This window comes from Gopherus flavomarginatus, chromosome 2 (assembly GCF_025201925.1).
Source record: "Gopherus flavomarginatus isolate rGopFla2 chromosome 2, rGopFla2.mat.asm, whole genome shotgun sequence".
Taxonomy (NCBI): Eukaryota; Metazoa; Chordata; order Testudines; family Testudinidae; genus Gopherus; species Gopherus flavomarginatus.
In genome coordinates this window covers 226945666-226964696 of record NC_066618.1, presented here as the reverse complement: position 1 = coordinate 226964696, position 19031 = coordinate 226945666, and the positions used below count along the sequence as shown (strand labels likewise).

The 19031-nt window shown below is 39.3% G+C and overlaps 1 protein-coding gene across 3 annotated transcripts in view; it reads right to left on the bottom strand.

The window, feature by feature from the left end:
• SNTG1 (syntrophin gamma 1) overlaps window positions 1-19031 on the bottom strand; it is a 543852-nt gene that overhangs the window by 385401 nt on the left and 139420 nt on the right. Inside the window, exon 1 of one of the 3 annotated variants that reach the window (XM_050942002.1) lies at window positions 13464-13543. The exons of the other annotated variants lie outside the window; for them this stretch is intronic. The gene's annotated coding sequence lies outside the window, so the exon portion shown is untranslated. Of the gene's footprint in view, window positions 1-13463; window positions 13544-19031 lie in introns of those variants that run through there. 3 annotated transcript variants of the gene reach the window in all.

The window sequence follows — 19031 nt, the reverse complement described above, 5'->3', positions numbered from 1 at the left end:
CAATGGTTTTGTTATTGGATTCCTAGCAAGGAGAGTAGATTTTCATCATAATCCTATATCAAAGACATGAGTGTTCTAGATGATTTAATGAAGATTAACAAAAAATTTGAAGAGTAAATACAGATCTTTCAATAATATTTTATTTTAATGCTAAAATGATTGTAGTCAGAGAATGCTAAGAGAGATGCTCTGCTGATTCAAGTTCATAACATTGACTCCTATGGAATACTAAAGCAATTCTTTCTCATGCTAATCTTTTCATCGTTTAGCTGTAATACTTTGAAGTGTATATGTAGTGTGTGAATTATTCTCTCTATACTATCCATGTCTTCTGTTATCCTGGAATGGCAAAACAAACATGTGGCAAGCCTTTAACCAAAAACAGATAATCTAAAATTTTAAACTACATTAAATAATAATCTCTAGCAATCTATCCCTTAGCTGAATGAGAAGGAAAGACTCCAAGTCTTGTGACAATTTTAAGGGAGAAAATGATATCTTTCAGCTTTGCAAGGAGAAGTTAATTTTTCCCCAGCCCAAAGCATAGCAAGATACTTTCAGTCTCTCTGGAAAAATGTCAGTAAAATCAAACAGTTTGTATTGTGACATATCACACTTCAGAAAATAAAGAATACAAGAAATATTCACAGGTATTTTTATAGCACAGTATTCCTAGTAACTGAAATAAGCATCTGACTGTACAGTTCTAGTATTGTTCAGCATCATCATTTACAAATTGTAGCTTTTTATTCCTTTTCTTGCATTCTAGACTAGATTTTCCTTCAATCACACACACATGCACGCACATGGCTGCCTCCTCAGTTTTTCTACCACTATGCTATAGCTTCCTCTCTCAGGTAGTCACCTATCACTTCTGTGAGCTGGGCAGCTTCTTCCATTAAACCGAACTGGACATGCGCTGCCCCTCTTTGGGCAAATTAAGCAATATGTTTCTGCCTACCCATTATTTTTTTTTTTACCGAAATACACAAAAATGGACCAATAAAAAATTCATAGTAAAAATAAATTCTCTTTACCTTGAGCTTCAAAATTTGTAAAGGAACACCTGTATGCTAGGTCAATTGTCACATGTAATAACATGAGCCAAAGCTCACTGAAGTCAATGGAAAGATCCTTCATGTATTAGAAACACAAGGAGATTAACTTTTTTTTCTATAAATTGCTGTTACTTATTCATCAAATGTAGTGGGCTCATACAGGAACAGGAAAGTCTGACTAAATTGCTACAGCAATGGCCTCGTATGCTTGTGTTTGATTTGTAAGATCTCCATACAGCCTCAAGAAATGATTTCCAGGAATGAAAAATGTCTGATGTTTGTGTGTGCAATGTGCTTTTTAAAAAAATCTTAAGCATCCAAACATGATGGCATAGCACAATGGTAACAATCATTTCTTGTACTCTAGAGCCCTATTTAATAAGATAGTGCTTTCATATGTGTGTTGTCTGTTATGACAGGTGAAGTGCTGGAAGTGCCTCAAACTCTGTCTCAGATATTTCTTGTTCAGTAAAGGCATGACATTTCTTATGCTTAAAAGGTAAACTTTGGCTGGTCAAGTTTGGCTGTGTCATTTTCAAGTGACCTGAGGACTCCTGCAGAGGCAACATGCTTAGTATTTGATGTGTCTAATGCAAGCTACACCTTGTATTGGATCTGCTGAACTGCATTCAAAATGTCAGACAATTGTTGCATCCTCTTATACCATGACAACACCACCATGTATATTAATGGCACTGAGGAGGAAAGTGAGGCATGGACAAGAACCACTAAGATGTAGGATCTGTACTAAAACTATATACAAACAAGAGCTAAAAAAAGGCATAAGCCTGTGCATAGATGTTGATGTTTAATTTTCTATTTTCTCTGAACTACAATCTGGTTAGACATATGAGCCTGTGAGAGCCTTCTATGCTTGGCTCTTAAGAAATGACCACCACAATTTCATGCTTCATCAATAATTCAAGACAAATGTTCACACTAGTATATATTATATATATATTTCTACATCTATGAAGAAGGAAAAAAAATCAGGGCAAAATGATCATAGCATACAGCTAAAGCAATGACACAATCAAATTAAAAGTGTTAAACAATAAAAGATGCTGAAAAAACATTCTGGGTAACATTTTGTTCTATATGGATGTAGATTCCTTGGATCTCAAACATGAAGGTTTCTTTTTACTCATCGTGGATGGTAAATTTGTCTACCATTTACTAATGTACATAATACTTAACACCATTTATAACATTTTACAGTATTCAGCTATTTGACTTTGGTTTATCTGTCAAGCACACAATTTCAAGATGATGAAAATAATCTATATGAAGGTTTTCCAGAGTTTCTAACTCACTTCATCAATGTAAAAGAATACAATCAGCTTAGTTTAATCCAGCAGATTCAGTCTGATAAGCAAACTATTCAGAGTGTTGTAGTACCCAACATGCACTAGGCACTTTCTAAACCCAGGAGAAGGTAGTCCTTAACTCAAAAAGCTTACATTATAAAAAGACAGATGAAAGAAGAGGACAAAGGGTTTATGACAGCATTTTAACAATGGTTATTACCAATAGAGAGTGATGGTTTTTTATTTTTTGTTTAAATTAAACACGTTAAATCAGCATTCTTCCTCCACAACTCAGTTTTCTTGTCTTCCCCCACAGTAATTCCTTGTTTGGGTCTGTATCATTACACACATCCCTCATTTCCCTCTTCTTCAGTAAAGATCATGCTGGGAAGGAGTACAACCAACTATAGCCCAACTGGTGCCTCAAACTGCCCTCCCTATCCCCCACAAATTATACACATTATAAAGAGAGGACATAATCCCTTTTCCCTTCTTTTCTCCTATGGCAGATCAACAAGAGTTACTGTAGCAAGAGAGACTTTGTTTATATGAGGTGAACAAATATACCTCAGATGTTAGCTTACATTCTTTATCAAGGCCTTTACTAAAGCAAAGGATGCAAAACAACTATGACCTAAATGCTTGCCTGTGGAAATTGAGTGTTACATAAGGAAAGGGGGAGGAAAAACACCACAATAGCAACAATTTCATAAAAACAGAATGGAATCATGTTTGAGTTATGCTGTGTTGCTGGATTCATTTAAAAAATTCTTAAATCTCGAGTTGTTCGTAAAGTCACTTGTGTATTTCTTCAGCACTTCCATTGAACTCATTTAAATATTTCTGCTTATTTTCTAGCTTTGTGAAGAGAAAGAACATTATATTTAAATTGCAGCTCCTCAAACACTTAATCATCCTGCAAGAGTCCATCTTCTTTTCAGTATGACAGTTTCAGATAGAAAGCTGATTGCTTGAATTTCTAAGCCTTCCCTGCCTACATACTTACCTAAAATTCCATCTTTTCATTAACACTGTTACGAGCAGGGCAAAATTCTTTCTACCTGCTGAGAAAATGCATATAGCACACAGCAGTAAGCAGAACTGACACACGGAATTTGTATCAAGATTTCATAGTAAGTAGACGTTTTTATACCATTAATTCCTCTTGTGCCCTGAGTCATAATCTAGGATTCTCACAGTAAAATGCAAAAAACAACATTTTATAAATGGCAAACAGCCTAAGTAGTTTATTGCTTCCTGATTGATAGTATCCAATTTTTCCTTATGCCATTTAATATTATCAAGGAACCTTCAGGAAGCACATGAACTAACCCCTCAAAATTTTTCTGGCCCTGAGTAATAAAAGAATTGCATCATGCCTGGGTTTTGCTCCTCTGTTTTGCCTCGCCACAATTTTCTTTTTCCAAGGATCTCATACTGTCGTAGTATAATTCCCAATTCTGGACCTTAGCGTCCAAAATATGAGTACGAGCATGAGTTTCCCTAAGCTTAATTACCAGCTTAGGTCTGATATGCTGCCACCAATCAGGAATTTTCCAGGGCCTGATACCCTCTGGTCCCCCCAAAACCTTCCCTGGGGACCCCAAGACCCAGATTCCCTGAGTCTCACAACAAAGGGGAAAACCATTCCCTTCCCCCTCTCTTCTTCCTCCCAGCTCCTTCCCGCCCTAGGAGATCGCCTGATTCAACTTTTTGAATCACCACACCGAGAGGAGTGTTACCTTCCCCCTCACCCAGAGGCAATACAAGTTGCATGAATCTAACACAAAGAGAAAATTTATCCTTCCTTTCTCCCCACCAATTCCCTTGAACTTTAACTAGGAGAAAAAAAACCACACAGGTCTTAAAAGCAAAACTTTTAATAAAAAAGAAAGAAAAAAAGTAAAAGGTTTATCTCTGCACTTTAGATGGTAAACAGTTACAGGGCCTTTCAACTTGTAAACAATAGAAAAACTTTCTCCAGCAGAAACAATTTAAGCTACTTCCAGCAAGTACACATATGCAAATGAAACAAAAAACAAATTAAAAGACTATGACCGCCTTTTCTTACTTACAATTCTGAATAGATAAGAGACTGTAGCAGGCAGATTGGCAGAAACCTGGTTGCACCGCTAGTCCCGTCCAGGACCCAGAGAGAACAAACCCAAACCCACCAACAAAGGCTTCCCTCCAAGAGATTTGAAAGCATCTTGTCTCCTGATTGGTCCTCTGATCAGCCGTTTGCAGGTCACTGTTTGTTAACCCTTTATAGGTGAAAGGGACATTAACCCTTAGCTATCTGTTTATGACACATACTACTAACACTTACGTATGTGCATGCTTAGTTTTTAGCATGTGGATAGTCCCATGCAGGTCAATGGAATTACAATCATGCCTATAAATTAAGTACATTATGTAAAAATTTACAGGATTTGGGCCTCAGTCTCTTCTTTCCTTCTCAAACAAGAATGGAGATTGAAAACACTGAAGCAAAGTACCAATAGATGATCTAGTGCTGAGTATGTGATGCAAAGAATCTAGTGATATTGTGGTAAGGGCTCTGGAAGAGTGGAACTATTTTGTGGCCGTCTGCCCTTGAAAAGGTTAGTGCAGTTCTTACTCTAAGAGCAGTGGTGGGGGGGAAGGAGGAGGAGATAAAGGGAGAGCCAATAGGTGCAGAGAAGTACACTGTTTGGACAGACATCCCTTAGGGGAGATTTTACTAAAAAGAGGATACTCAATATTCTGGTAAAAAGGACAGGATAGAAGTTGATGATAAAGTACAGATACAAACTGAAGAGAAATAGTCTAATGAAAGAGTCCCATTCAGTTACATCACATGGAGGCAGACACCTAAATATTGACAAATGTTGTAAGTGCTTGTATAAAAATGCTACAAGTCTAAATACTAAAATGGGTGAACTTGAGTGCCTGGCATTAAAAGAAGCTATTGATATAACAGGTATCACAGAAACTTGGTGGACTGATGATGATCAGTGGGACGCAGCAACACTAAGGTAAAAAATGTATAGGAATGACAGTAGGTCACATTGTCAGAGGAGTGGCATTATGTGAAAAGAGTCAAATATAGTAAAAATCTTCAAAAAACTGTACCATAGACTCCCCAGGGATAAAAATTCCATGACTGAATAATAAGAGTATAGCAGGAATATACTGCTGACCACCTGACTAGGATAGTGATGGTGACTGAAATGATCAGGGGGGGGTTGAAAGGCTACTAAAACAGAAAACCCAACAGTAATAGGGGATTTCAGCTATCCACATATTGACTGGGTATGTGTCACCTCAAGAAGGAATGCAGAGATAGACACCGCTGACTGCTTCTTGGAGCAGCTAGTTCTGGAACCCACAAAACGAGAGGCAATTCTAGAGTTAGTCCTAAATGGAGCACAGGATCTGGTCCAAGAGGTGAATATAGCTGAACCACTCAGTAATAGCAACCATAATGTAATTACATTTAAACATCCTGGTGTGTGGGGTGGGTGGAAGATACCAAAGAAATCCCCCAGAGTAGCTTTTACTTCATAAAAGGGAAACTACACAAAAATGAGGAAACAAGTTAAATGGAAAATAAGAGGAACAGTCACAAGTGGAAAAAGGTATGGAAAGTAAATGTATATCCCCCCCTCCAAAAAAAAAAAATAATGAGGGGACCAAAAAAATGACAGCATGGCTAAACAGCAGAGTAAAAGAGACATTCAGAGGCAAAAAGGCATCCTTTAAAAATTGGAAGTCAAATCCTACTGAGGAAAATAGCCATGAGCATAAACTCTGGCAAGTCAAGTGTGAGAGTATAATTAGACAGGCCAAAAAAGATATTGAAGAACAGCTAGCAAAAGACACAAAAGCTAATAGCAAAAAAAAAATATTTTAAATACTAGAAGAAAGCCTGCCAAACAATCAATGGGGTCATTGGATGATTAAGATACTAAAGGAGCACTCAAGGAAGACAAGGCCGTTGTGGAGAAGCTAAAGGAATTCTTTGCTTCAGTCTTCACTGCAGAAAATATGAGGGGGATTCCCTCACCTGAGACGTTCTTTTTTGTGACTAATCTGAGGAATTGTCCCAGAGTGAGGTGACGATAGTGGTGGTTTTCGAACAAACTGATAAAATAAATAGTAATAAGTTATAAGAACCAGATGGTATTCACCGGAGTTTTGAAGGAACTCAAATATGAAATTACAGAGCTACTAACTTAAATCAGCCTCTGTATCAGATGACTGGACAACAGCTAAAGTAAACCAATTTTTAAAAAAAGGTTCCAGAGGCAATCCTAGCAATTACAGGCCAGGAAGCTTAACTTCAGTACAAGGCAAATTATTTGAAACTATAGTAAAGAACAGAATTATCAGACATATAGATGACCATGACTCAACACAGCTTTTGTAAAGGAAATGATGCATCACCAATCTACTAGAGTTCTTAGAGGTGGTCAACAAACAAAATCCAGTACATACAGTGTACTTGGTCTTTAAGAAAGCCTTTGACAAGTTCCCACACCAAAAGCTCTTAAGCAAAGTCAGCAGTTATAGGAGGAAAGAGAAGGTCCTCTCATGGATCAATAACTGATTAAAAAGTCAGGAAACAAAATGGAGGAATAAAATTCTCAATTTTCACGATGGAGAGCAGTAAATAGGGGGTCCCCCAATGTTCTGTACAAGGACTTGTTCTGTTCAACCTATTCATAAATGATCTGTAAAAGGGAAGGAACAGTGAAATGGCAAAATTTGCAGATACAAAATTACTCAAGATTGCACTCAATTTTGCACTTAACTAAGAGTTACAAAGGGATCTCACTAAACTAGGTGATTGAGTACAGAATGGCAGATGAAATTCAATGTTGGTAAATGCTAACTAATGAATATGGGGGTAAAATAATCCCAGCTATTCATACAAAATGATGGGATCTAAATTAGATGATACTGCTCAGGAAAGATCTTGGAGTCATTGTGGACAGTTCTATGAAAACATCTGCTCAGTCTGCAGCAGCAGTCAAAAAAGCAAACCATGTTAAGAACCATTAGGAAATGGATAGGTAAAACAGAAAATATCATAATGCCACTATATGCATCTGTAGTACATGTGAATACTGCATGCAGTTCTGGTCTCCCCATCAAAAAGATATTAGAATTGGAAAAAAAATCCAGCAAATGGCAACAAAAATTATTAGGGGTATGCAGGAGGAGAGAGTGAAAAGACAGACTATTCAGCTTGGGAAAGAGGACTAAGGGGGTCTATATGATAGAGATATATAAAAGCATTAATGCTGTGGAGAAAGTGAGTAGGCAGGTGTTATTTACCGTTTCACATAACACAAGAACCAGTCACCTGATGAAATTAATAGTCAGCAGGTTTTAAACAAACAAATGGAAGTATTTTACACAATGCACAGTCAACCTGTTGCCTGGAGACGTTGTAAAGGCCAAAACTATAATGGGGTTTTAAAAAGTAGATAAGGTCCTGTAAGATAGATCAATAGCTATTAGCCAACACGGTCAGGGATGCAACCCTGTGCTCTGGGGGCCTTTAAACCTCTGACTGCTAAAAGCTGGGACTGGATGACAGGAGATCACTCAAAATTGCTCTATTCTGTTCATTCCCTGTGAAGCATCTGGCAATGGGCTAGATACAGCATTGGTCGGACCCAGTACTTTCCTCTAAAATGTTCACATCCTGAAATTCAAAATTCTATCAATTTTGATTACATCAGAATTAATCACTGTCATGAGAATAGGTGCTTCTGATGGGCAATTTCTCTATCTTTCATCTCATACATACAGTAGCAGCAAAGATTCTCCTTCTGAGAACAGGGTGTTAGTTGTGACTGGATTTTGGTAGCATGAGGAGATTGTGACTCTGGCAGACCAGGTACCAGCTAATGATAAGGTCATCACTGAATACTGGCAAACACAGCTGGAACCCAGTCTGGTTCAGCTGTATGTTAGTGTAATGCACATACCTTCTGGGTGTGGTGCTCTGGCCCATCTAGTGACACCAAGACGACTTAGAGAGAGATAAAATGAGTCTGCTTTACAGCCTTAGCTGATGGCCAATTGGCTTTTAGCTCATACTGTAGAGGCTCATGCACTAAGCGCCAGAGATCCCAGGTTCAATCCCAGACCCTGATCACTGGTGGGTGTTGGCATTATATTAGCATAATTAAATTATTAAGTTGATAAGAATGTGTTTTGACTTCATTAAATGCTTGTAGGATGTTGCATGTATTGATCTCACTTGTAGCATCTGTAGCCCAGGGTATAAAGTTATATTCCATGTTTGCATTGTAAATGACTAACTCAAACAGGAAAGAAGCATTAATACAAAGTGCTAGTCCTGCACACAAGGAAGGCCATTGAACAAAGGATAAAGACAGTGCTGACTGTCCTCACACCAGATGCACACCTCCATGGAGAGGAGACGGGCATGAATTCTTGTTCCATCAGTTTGAACTCTGGGGGAAGGGAATAAAAATGCCTGCCCAAAAGGAGTCACAGACAGACTCGAGTGCCCAAGGGGACTATCTTGCCACCTAGGCAAGCTTGCCTTTGTGATGGATGGTCCCTTACACCAAAAATCACAATATTCTGGTCATTCCCAGTTCCAATTAACCAGTCACTTACCCTGGGGTCGGTAGTACCTCAGATCTGGAACTGAAGATAGTATTATAGAATTGGCTAAAAAAGTGTTAACTAAAGATTTATTAACTAAGACAAAGCAGTTATTTACAAGGTAAAAGCAGGTAAACCTAGACCAACTCATTTGTGTGTTTGATGTTCCAAAAGGTAGTAGAAGCTGCTGTAATATGCAGCCTTAGGAGTAACCTCCGCTAAGCAGCTTGGGGAATCTCTTGTTTAAGCTTAACAAGAGATTCCCCAAGCTGCTTAGCGGAGGTTACTCCTAAGGTTGCATATTACAGCAGCTTCTACTACCTTTTGGAACATCAAACACACAAATGAGTTGGTCTAGGTTTACCTGCTTTTACCTTGTAAATAACTGCTTTGTCTTAGTTAATAAATCTTTAGTTAGTATTATAGAATTGGCTAAAAGTGTTATCTTCAGTTTCAGATCTGAGGTACTACCGACCCCGGGGTAAGTGACTGGTTAATTGGAACTGGGAGTGACCAGAATATTATTGTGATTTTTGGTGTAAGGGACCATCCATCACAAAGGCAAGCTTGCCTAGGTGGCAAGATAGTCCCCTTGGGCACTCGAGTCTGTCTGTGACTCCTTGTTAAGGTTGTTATAGTGCTTGAGGAGTTCACACCTGATACTTGGTTGGTGAAATCCAAGTTTAGACCACACAATTACTTCTGGGTTTGTGCCTTGGTTTGTAACAGTCTGCCCTATGGTTGGCACTCAGTCATGAGTCACACTAGATATCTTGACAGAATTGTAAGTAGCTAAATCACATCACAATGCATGAAACTGGAAAATGGCAGTTTGCTCACCCCAGTACTGGCAAGCTTCCCTTTCAAACCACTGAGTCTGAGCAGCTATAAGAAGAGCAACCTTGCATTGAAGCACTTGAAAAAAAAAAGCACACAACTAATTGGATTCTCAAACACTGAATTCTTAAAAGCGTATTTTAAGGCTTCATCTCCTAGATAAATAAAGAGGAATGGGAGGGAATCAAAGCTGCTTTTTCCTTTTCTGAAGGACCATTTGGGATTAAAAGAAAAGTATTTTCTCTGTAAATCGTTTCCTCTGCTGCAGTTGTGTCCAGCTTACTGTGCTGACAATACTCAACTACTGAGTGAAAGGCAGCATGGTGTCATGACTGAGCATCATATCTGATCCATTAAGACATGGAAAAGAAATATAATGATGTAGATAATAAATGATAATGGTAGTGAACAGGAAGGGCTAATGGGTTTTAAATCACCCAACAGTGTGCAAGACAACTCAATATGTGTTTTCAAATGTTACTGTTGAACTGATGAATAATACAGTTATGTCAGCATTGTGGAATTCATGAGCTTAGCAATACATATTTTAAGTTACATTCACAATGGTTTGCTAATGTCCTTCCAAATTAGGGTGACTAACTGTCCCGATTTTATAGGGACAGTCCCAATATTTGGGGCTTGTACTTACATAGGCTCCTATTACATCCCTATCCCGGTTTTTCACACTTGCTGTCTGATCAGCCTATTCTAAATATTATGTGGACCCACTGTGCACCTACAATTATTGCATACCATGTGTACTCTTGCAAGAGCTTATTTGGCCATTAGGGGCACAGGATGGCCTGCTGCTTATGTATATGTGATCCTATTCATTCTGCAAAAGTGTTAAATGGAAATTCCAAGAGATCCTTCACTTTAGGTGGGACATAAGTGGAGAGGACTCAGAAGTAGCAGATCTGGTGTGGGAGGCACAAAAACCTCCATGACAGTGTCTGTCACATTCCCTGACATACTACTTGTTTGTTTGGGCTCTGTGGGGAGAGGAAGACCAGACTAGGGGATTGTCACTCTAATGTGGTTCCCAGGGAGCAACACAACTTTGAAGATTTTTTTTTAAATGGCTAGTCTGTTGGAAGATAATACAACTTGCTTAATTTAAACAATCAAGTTTCCTGTATTTATATCAGCCTGGGAAAGGATATAGCAACCCGACAGTGAGCCAGAGTTCATGGGCTGTTTTTGTAGCCTGTCCTGCTACCCCCACACTCATCATCAGGTAATTAAGGAGCAGTTAAAAACGAAAGACAACAGCTCAGTTGTTGATGGACAAGGAAAGAGAACAGAACTTTAATCCTTTGTCCCCCTCCTTCCCAGGGTGACTAGATGTCCTGATTCTATAGGGACAGTCCTGATTTTTGGGTCTTTTTCTTATATAGGCTCCTATTATTCCCCACTCCCACCCCGTTTTTCACACTTGCTGTCTAGTCACCTTACTCCTTCCTTCATTTCCTGGAAGAGACAGCCTAGGATTTCTGCAGTGACTGAACTGCCAGAGCCCTGGTGGAGGAAGTTGGGCCTGATATAGGACTAGTGAGTTTCTTTTGGACTATTTTTCTGTCCTTGATAATAAAAAGACTACTGGCTCTGGGCTCGGCTGTGTGGCAGAGGCTGGAGGGGCATACTAAGACTGTTACAGGGAACCCCTACCCAGGAAAGGTACAAGGAAACTCCCTCAAACTTCAGACTTTTTGCACCACACCTGAGTCTGCCCAGTAGTTTTCTCTTGGATCCTGAAAAGAATATGTTCACACAGCCATGCCTTATAAATACCACATTAAAGGGATGTTAACTGCATGTATATTATGCAGCTTTATTTACAAAGTGTTATTCTATTAACTTGAGTTCCTTGCCTTTCACTTCTCACTGCTTCTGAATCTCAAGACTATGAAAGTTACTCCTAAAGTTAAGAGAAGATCATCTGTGCAAGAGAAATTAACATAACTGGATACCAAAACTTGGATAGTTATCAAACCTTTTGTCCCTAACACTGTTCTGCTACTAACTGTTATGCAAGAATATGTAGATACCTTCTAGTTGTGCACTCAAAGGGACCAGAGTAAAGTTGATCACTACAGAGGGTCCTTGCCTGCATAACTTGCTACCTCTGTCAACTCATCAGTGGCTAAGTATTAGTTATCAGAGGGTGGGTACCAGTTCACTATAGCATTTAAGCACATTCCTAGCTCCATCCCTAATCAAAGTAACTTCAGTATATGTATATGTTTAACGTAAATGTACACATGTTTTACATGCTTAAAGTACCCACATAAATACCTCAAAAAGGGATGTAGTTCTGATCAAGATCTTAGTGCAAGATTCAACTTTCATGCCAATTCTTTGCTATTGGGGTTGATCAGACACATGGGGAGAGGGAATCCTGGCCTCATTGACGTCAATAGATAGTTTTGCCACTGGGTGAAAACCTAGCTCCATTCTACTAACTGTCTTTTCTGATCTGAGAGCTGTACTGGGTGGGCTTTTGTCATCTCATCTCCCAGAGGGCATGGGGATAGGCACATGCACAAATGAGTAAAATAAGGTCTTAATCCTTATTCACAGATTGTTTGTTTCCATGAAGATGTTCCACTTCTTACTTGAATACCAGTATTTTTCAGATTTAATGGGAATTTTAAATTATCAACCTGTATCACTGACCTACCCTAGAGACATGGTCAGTAAGTCCAAGATTAAGGCACATGTCTAAACTATTTCTGTATTTTTTCTACCCTAGTTTGTATTTCAACCATACCAAAGAGCTTTATGAACTAATGTTTGTGTAGACAGATTTTTTTTCTTTAAACACACACACACACACACACACTGGTGCAAGCAGAGGCAACTTCATTGAATTAAGTAAGATGTTAGGAAGACTTCCATTTACTTGACATGCATCTGAAGAAGTGGGTATTCACCCACGAAAGCTCATGCTCCAAAACGTCTGTTAGTCTATAAGGTGCCACAGGATTCTTTGCTGCTTTTACAGATCCAGACTAACACGGCTACCCCTCTGATACTTGATTTCCATTTACTTGACATCTATTGTGCAGAGCTCCTATTCAAACAGGAAGCTTTTCAAAACCAATAAGAATGAAAACAATTCATTTACAGTGATTAAATGGTTTCTGGCCATGAAAGTGCAAAGCAGTATCATCAGGCAACCCTGTTCCATTTAAAGTCCCCGCCCCACAAGAATTCTACTGCTTTGCTCTTTCTCCCTATCGTGTTCCACATTCATTTGAACTACACTACCCAGCTCCTGGGAGATGACTTGGTCTCTGTGTAGTCAAGTGTACAGGATTAGTAAGATAGTGAAGTCTCAGTAAGTAAAAAATGGGCTCCTGTGAGGACTGGCCTACACACAAACTTGCACCACGTAACTACCTCAGTCTCCTAAAACTGATGGAGTTTTTGGATGGTAGTTCAGTAACATTCTACATGTGAAGACCTTTTTGGAATAAAAGTGGCTAAGGTCAATTTAACTAAGGTTGGTAACAAATGAAATAACTAAACTGATTTTAATTCACACCTTTTTCCTTGTCTTTGGCTCAACTTTGGAGAAAGGGGATGGCCAACAGAGAAACCAGACACAAGAGTTCAGCCAAGGACCTACCAGGCATGAAAGTAGGCACTCCTGTGAGGATCCAGCCATTAGAAAGACACCAGAAGGAGCAGATGAAAGGTGTTCTGAAGGGTGGAGTGGCACCCAGATCATACAAGGTGACTATGCATGGAAGACAAGGAGATACTTATAAGCCAGCAGACACAACCCCCAGATAGTCTACCAAGGTAATCACAGAACAGAGACACAGAGAACCATCTGGAGGCCCACCCCACAAGGAGGGGAGAAGACTCCACAGAGCTATAGACTTGGAGACACAGAGAGAGATCACACTCAGTATGGCTTCCTGTGGAGAAGACCAGACTATGTAACCAGTGGTGTCTGTGGTAAATATGAGACTCCAACTCAGCTATGTGCTAGCAATCTCTGGCCAAAGGGGCAGGGTGGATGGGGGCCTGGACATTGGTTTTTAATGTTTGTATTAATATTTGTAAAATAGGGAAGATGTATCAAGATCAGTGGAACTGGAGTCAGAGGGCCAATGTTGCCTGCATGGATTGTTGTAGATGGGAAACCAGTGGTGCAGGAAGTGTAGGGAGTTAGGCTGGAAGCAACACAGCCACATGGACAGAGCAGTGCACAGGGTCTAATAAAGTTCCACTTGTTCAACCTAAACTGCATTCATTTGCTGAATGAAACATGCAGCAGCTTTAGAAATCTTCAGCAGTATTTTAATATCCTGTTACGGAGGAGAGGTCTGGCACTGCGAGCGATTGCTCATTGACTGGGTTTAATGTGGATGGAGTTAAGGAAACAAATTTTCCTGGGAGCTCTGGACGCCTGAGTGCAGCCTAGAGGCCTTGCAGTGAGCTGCACGGATTCTGACATATCTTGTTTAGCTGGACAAAGGCTTGTCCCAGCTCAGGAAGGTTTCAGTTTAACAGGCAGCTATAAAGTTCTGAAGAGGCTACAGGAGTTTCTGTAACTCCATAATAGTTCCTATGGGCCCTAAAATTAAGTACATATTTTCCTTTTTTTATTTTAAAACTCAGCTGTTTGCTGCCTATAACCTCAACCATAGCAGAATCTAATATATATTTCACATGCAACAGCCTCCCTAGTTAAATGTTAGAATATAAAGTATTTGTACAAGATGTTCCAATGTTCATTATCTGTTTGAGTTTGCATGGGCTCAGCTTAACCAGCTGCTATTCATCTAGGTGCTAATTTTGGACCAGGAGTCAGAAAGCAAAGAGATGGTGCTATTTATTTATTAATTTTTACTCACAGGTATGCTGGGCATTTCCCATGTAGTTGCTTCTGCACAGGTTGTCTCAGCAGCTCTTCCAAGAGCTTCATCAGAAGAAGGGAGATGGGGTTTGTTATTAAAAGGACAGGACTCAAACTTGGGAGTAGAGCTGGATGTACGTTTTTCATTCAAAACATTGTCAATGAAAAACAGCTTCATCAAAATGGAAATTTCCATGAGATGTGCCATTTTCTACCACTCTTTTGGCTTTTACCAAAAAGCTGATAAGTTGAGATTTCAATGACTGACAATTTTCAGCTCAAAATCCCAAATTAACACTTTGGGCAGAATGTTCATTTTTCATGTTCTAGAAAAAAAATCATCAACTTTCAGGTTTAAAAAACCCAACTTTAATAAAATTTAGACTAAAGTAAAAAAAAAAAACAACAACACTACACCTCTTCAAGGTTTTTTTATGGAGACAAAACATCTGAGCAGCTCTATTCAGAAGATTGAGTCAGATCGTGGCTCTGGCACAGATTTACTGTGTGACCTTGGCAAATCACTTAATCTATTAGTCTCAATCCCCCTGAGTTAGGGATAAAGAAGATGGGAAGGCCATTAAGTGGCCCCTAGGAGGAGAGAGGAACCATGTAAATATAAGAACATTTGCAGAGATATTCGGGTTAGAAACATGCAAGTCTAGCATCCTTTAAAATACAGTCAAGTGAGTAGTCTCTGGTTGTAGTATGAGACTTGGAATCACAGGATGGGAAGGGACCTCAAGAGGTCACGTAGTCCACCCCCACCCCACTCAGAAGCAGGATTATGCATACCTAGATCATTCCTGTCAAATGAGTCACACGGCTCATAAATATCCTTGTTTTATAAAGCTGTAAAATATAAGGTGAAAACTAAGTAGATGTAGCTTCAGTGCGGCAAATAAAGGTTCAACTGTAGAGCCATTTCAAAAAGCATTTACTTACTTTTAAATGACTGACTAATACTTTGTATACCAACTCTGTTTAAAACACCTTACCATTATATTTATGTATATAGGGAGGCAGTATTTGTATACTTTTCTTTTGTCACCCAGGACTCAAATATGAGATGCTGCATCTGATGATATCCCAGTGTGCATAATTAAACAGACTGTGGTTTTGCGTGTACCTGAGTTAATCCACTGAAATTAATGGAGCACACTGTTCTGCTGCCTGGAGTGGCTCATGACCATGCATGCTGCCCTCACTGCAGTGTGTCAAAAGCAGGGCAGACACCAAACTGGTGGTATGTTCTATAATTAGAATTCACCAAACCAGAACACAAATGGATCACTGTATCAGTCTTAGCATAGAATCACAGACAGTCCCTTTAGGCTCCCCAGTTTATGTGGCCACTCAGGCAAGTTAGACTTAGTGAAAAATGGTTACTTACAAACAAAACAAACATTCAGGTTGCGTCCAGGCCCAAGAGACCAGTCACTTACCCCAGATCAATTGGTATCTTAGTTCATGCCAAAGACAAGGCCTATAGTCAGTTCTGTAATAAACCTTTTTTTAGTTTATTAACTAGAGAAAAGAAATAAGAGTTATTTACTGGTTAAAGCAACAAGCATACAACACAAATGAGTTTCCGTCTAAATCCTAAGAGTGACAGAGTTGTAGTGATCAAATTAAAATGTCTTTTCATAGCTAACCCTTTTTTCAGAGCCAAGCAACATGGGAATCTCTAAGCTTATGTTTAGGAATCCTTGCCCCTTGTCCAGAGAGCATAACAGAGATTCAGTTTCTCCTTGTCTGGGATTTATCATCCCCTCCTCTCCAGAATCCAAAACTCATGTGTAGGTCTCTCTAGTGGCGTTGGAACAATTTTTGTAGTGGGAGCATAGCACTGAGAGCCACTGAACAAAATGGTAAACTTATATATAATGGAAAGCACTTCAAGCTAGGGGGTGTTGCCACACCCCCAGAATCTGTAGGTTCAGCAACCTGGGGTCTCTCGTTCCCGGAGGGAGTTAGGAATGCAGTCAATAAAGTCTCTGTCCTTTGATGCTATATAACACATCAGTTGCTTTCAATGGGCCATTCTTGTATGCACGGTGTGCACTTTACCTCAATAAATGCTTCTTTTCTTGTTTGTTGAGTTACACAGTTACAGGGGTTTACAATGCAAATAGTCAACTTTATTCCATGGGCTATAGAGATAAGTGAGATCAATACATGCAGCATCCTGCAATCAAAAAGCCTAATCACTAAACACATTCTTCTCAACATACCATCTAATATCTACGTTGATAGTGCTAACACACAGGTAGACAATACTGGTTACCAGCTATGCATTTGTAAGTGTTAAGTGAGGCCTCGACATGAGCTGGCACCTGATCTGCCAACACCACACCCACCAGTTTAAAAACAGCTGAGAGATGGAAATCCTACTGATAATTTCTGAATAGGAGCTCTACTGGTGAAAATAACCAGAAGCTGAAGATATTGCTTATGTTGGTCCCTGCTTGGCTACTGAAATAACAGTGCAGATGAACATTTGAGCAGGTGACTGGAAACCTTTCAGTTACAGGTTGATTTTATAAAACACCATCTCTAATACGCTAAAGACATGGATTATAGAACATTTTTACTATTTCTGCCTGCTGCCTATTTCACAGCATGCTACAAGCTGACACTGGAAATCCCTGACAGAGAATGCTGTTTCTACATTCTTAAGCCAATGCTTTCGGCAACACCTGATCTAGAAGTAGATAGAGGAGACTTAACAGTGGGAGGCAGAAATGTAGTTGAGGAGGCAGAGATCCTGTACCTTTCAAAGAATCACACTGCATCACTACCTAGTTAGCCAGTCTATTTCCTTTTTGTTACAGCTGCAGAGAGTTTGTGTTCATGCGTGCAAAATACAAGCGGGCCGAAGCATGAGACTTTGAAATGTCTCTTTTTATGGACAAAGGTGAAATGATGCATAGTACATGTGAAAACAATTAGAGTTGGTTAAATTTTCAAACACATTGCAACAAATGGACAGTTTTAAAAAAAAAACAAAAAAAAATCTTGACAAGTTTTCCCATTTTTTAACAGCATATGTATACATTATATAAAATTGTTTTGAAACAAACATCTTCAATTTATTGTGTGTGGGAGACTTTAAATGGAAAATGTTTCATAACAATTTTATATAATCTCCCCCACATACGGTAAATAGAAAATGTTTCAAAACAATAATTTTGTTTAAGAGTTTTGTTTTATATATGCCACATCATGCTGGGTGAAATTTTGGCTCTACTAAAGTCACTCAATGGCAAAATTCCCATTAACTTGAATGGAGCCAGCATCTCTCACTGTGTTAAACATAACATGCAGCAAACAAAGACAAAAGCAGCCCTGTTGTGTTTGACAGTGAAGTACACTGCAGTCACTTTTCAGTATTGTATGCCAGAGTGGGTAAAATCATTTAGCCTTGCTGTGTCTCAGTTTTGTTGCCTGTAGAAGGAAGTTAAGTAATTTAAAATTCTTTTCAAATACGTAAGTCAATGAAGTTTATTCTTCATTATTCATTAGTCCTGTATATGTTCACTTGCCATATACTTGTAAATATTGAAGCAGCTGAGATTCTACAGTATACTTAAGAGACCAAACGGGAACTGTTAATGCTTACCAAGTGGCAAGACAGGTGCTTGTTGAATGGGATAGGTGGTTTATAAATAGTTTGAGAACTTTCTCAAACAAAGGGTATGCTTTCAATACAAGTGCTGCAGTGGCATAGCTGCAGCTGTGCCTCTCTAGCACTGTAGAGTAGATACTGCAGTGAAGGAAGGGGGTTCTCTGTCAAGGCAGTAAATCTACCTGCTTGAGTGGTAGTGACTAGGCAAATGGAAGAATTCTTCCATTGGCCTAGTGATGTCTACATTGGGGTTTAGGTCTGTTTAGCTGCATCTCTCAGATGCAAAAAGCGACAAAGAGTCCTGAGGCACAGATGTATTGGAGCATAAACTTTTGTGGGTAAATACCCACTCCATCAGACGTCTGATGAAGTGGGTATTCACCCACGAAAGCTAATGCTCCAATACTTCTGCTAGTCTATAAGGTGCCACAGGACTCTGTTGCTTTTTACAGATCCAGACTAACACGGCTACCCTTCTGATACTTGTATCTCAGGTGTGAATTTTTCACAGCCCTGAGCAAAGAAGCGAGGACTTACCTCACCCACCTTGTCTCTCTTCCTCCTTCCCAGTCACTTTAATGGAAGTGTTCTAACAAAAGTGTATGGGGTCAGTAACAGGATGCTTGAAAATCCTCCTCATGCTGTTCTTCATTTATATACATGTTTTTCTGCAGTTTGAAACATCAGAAGTTAAAATGTGC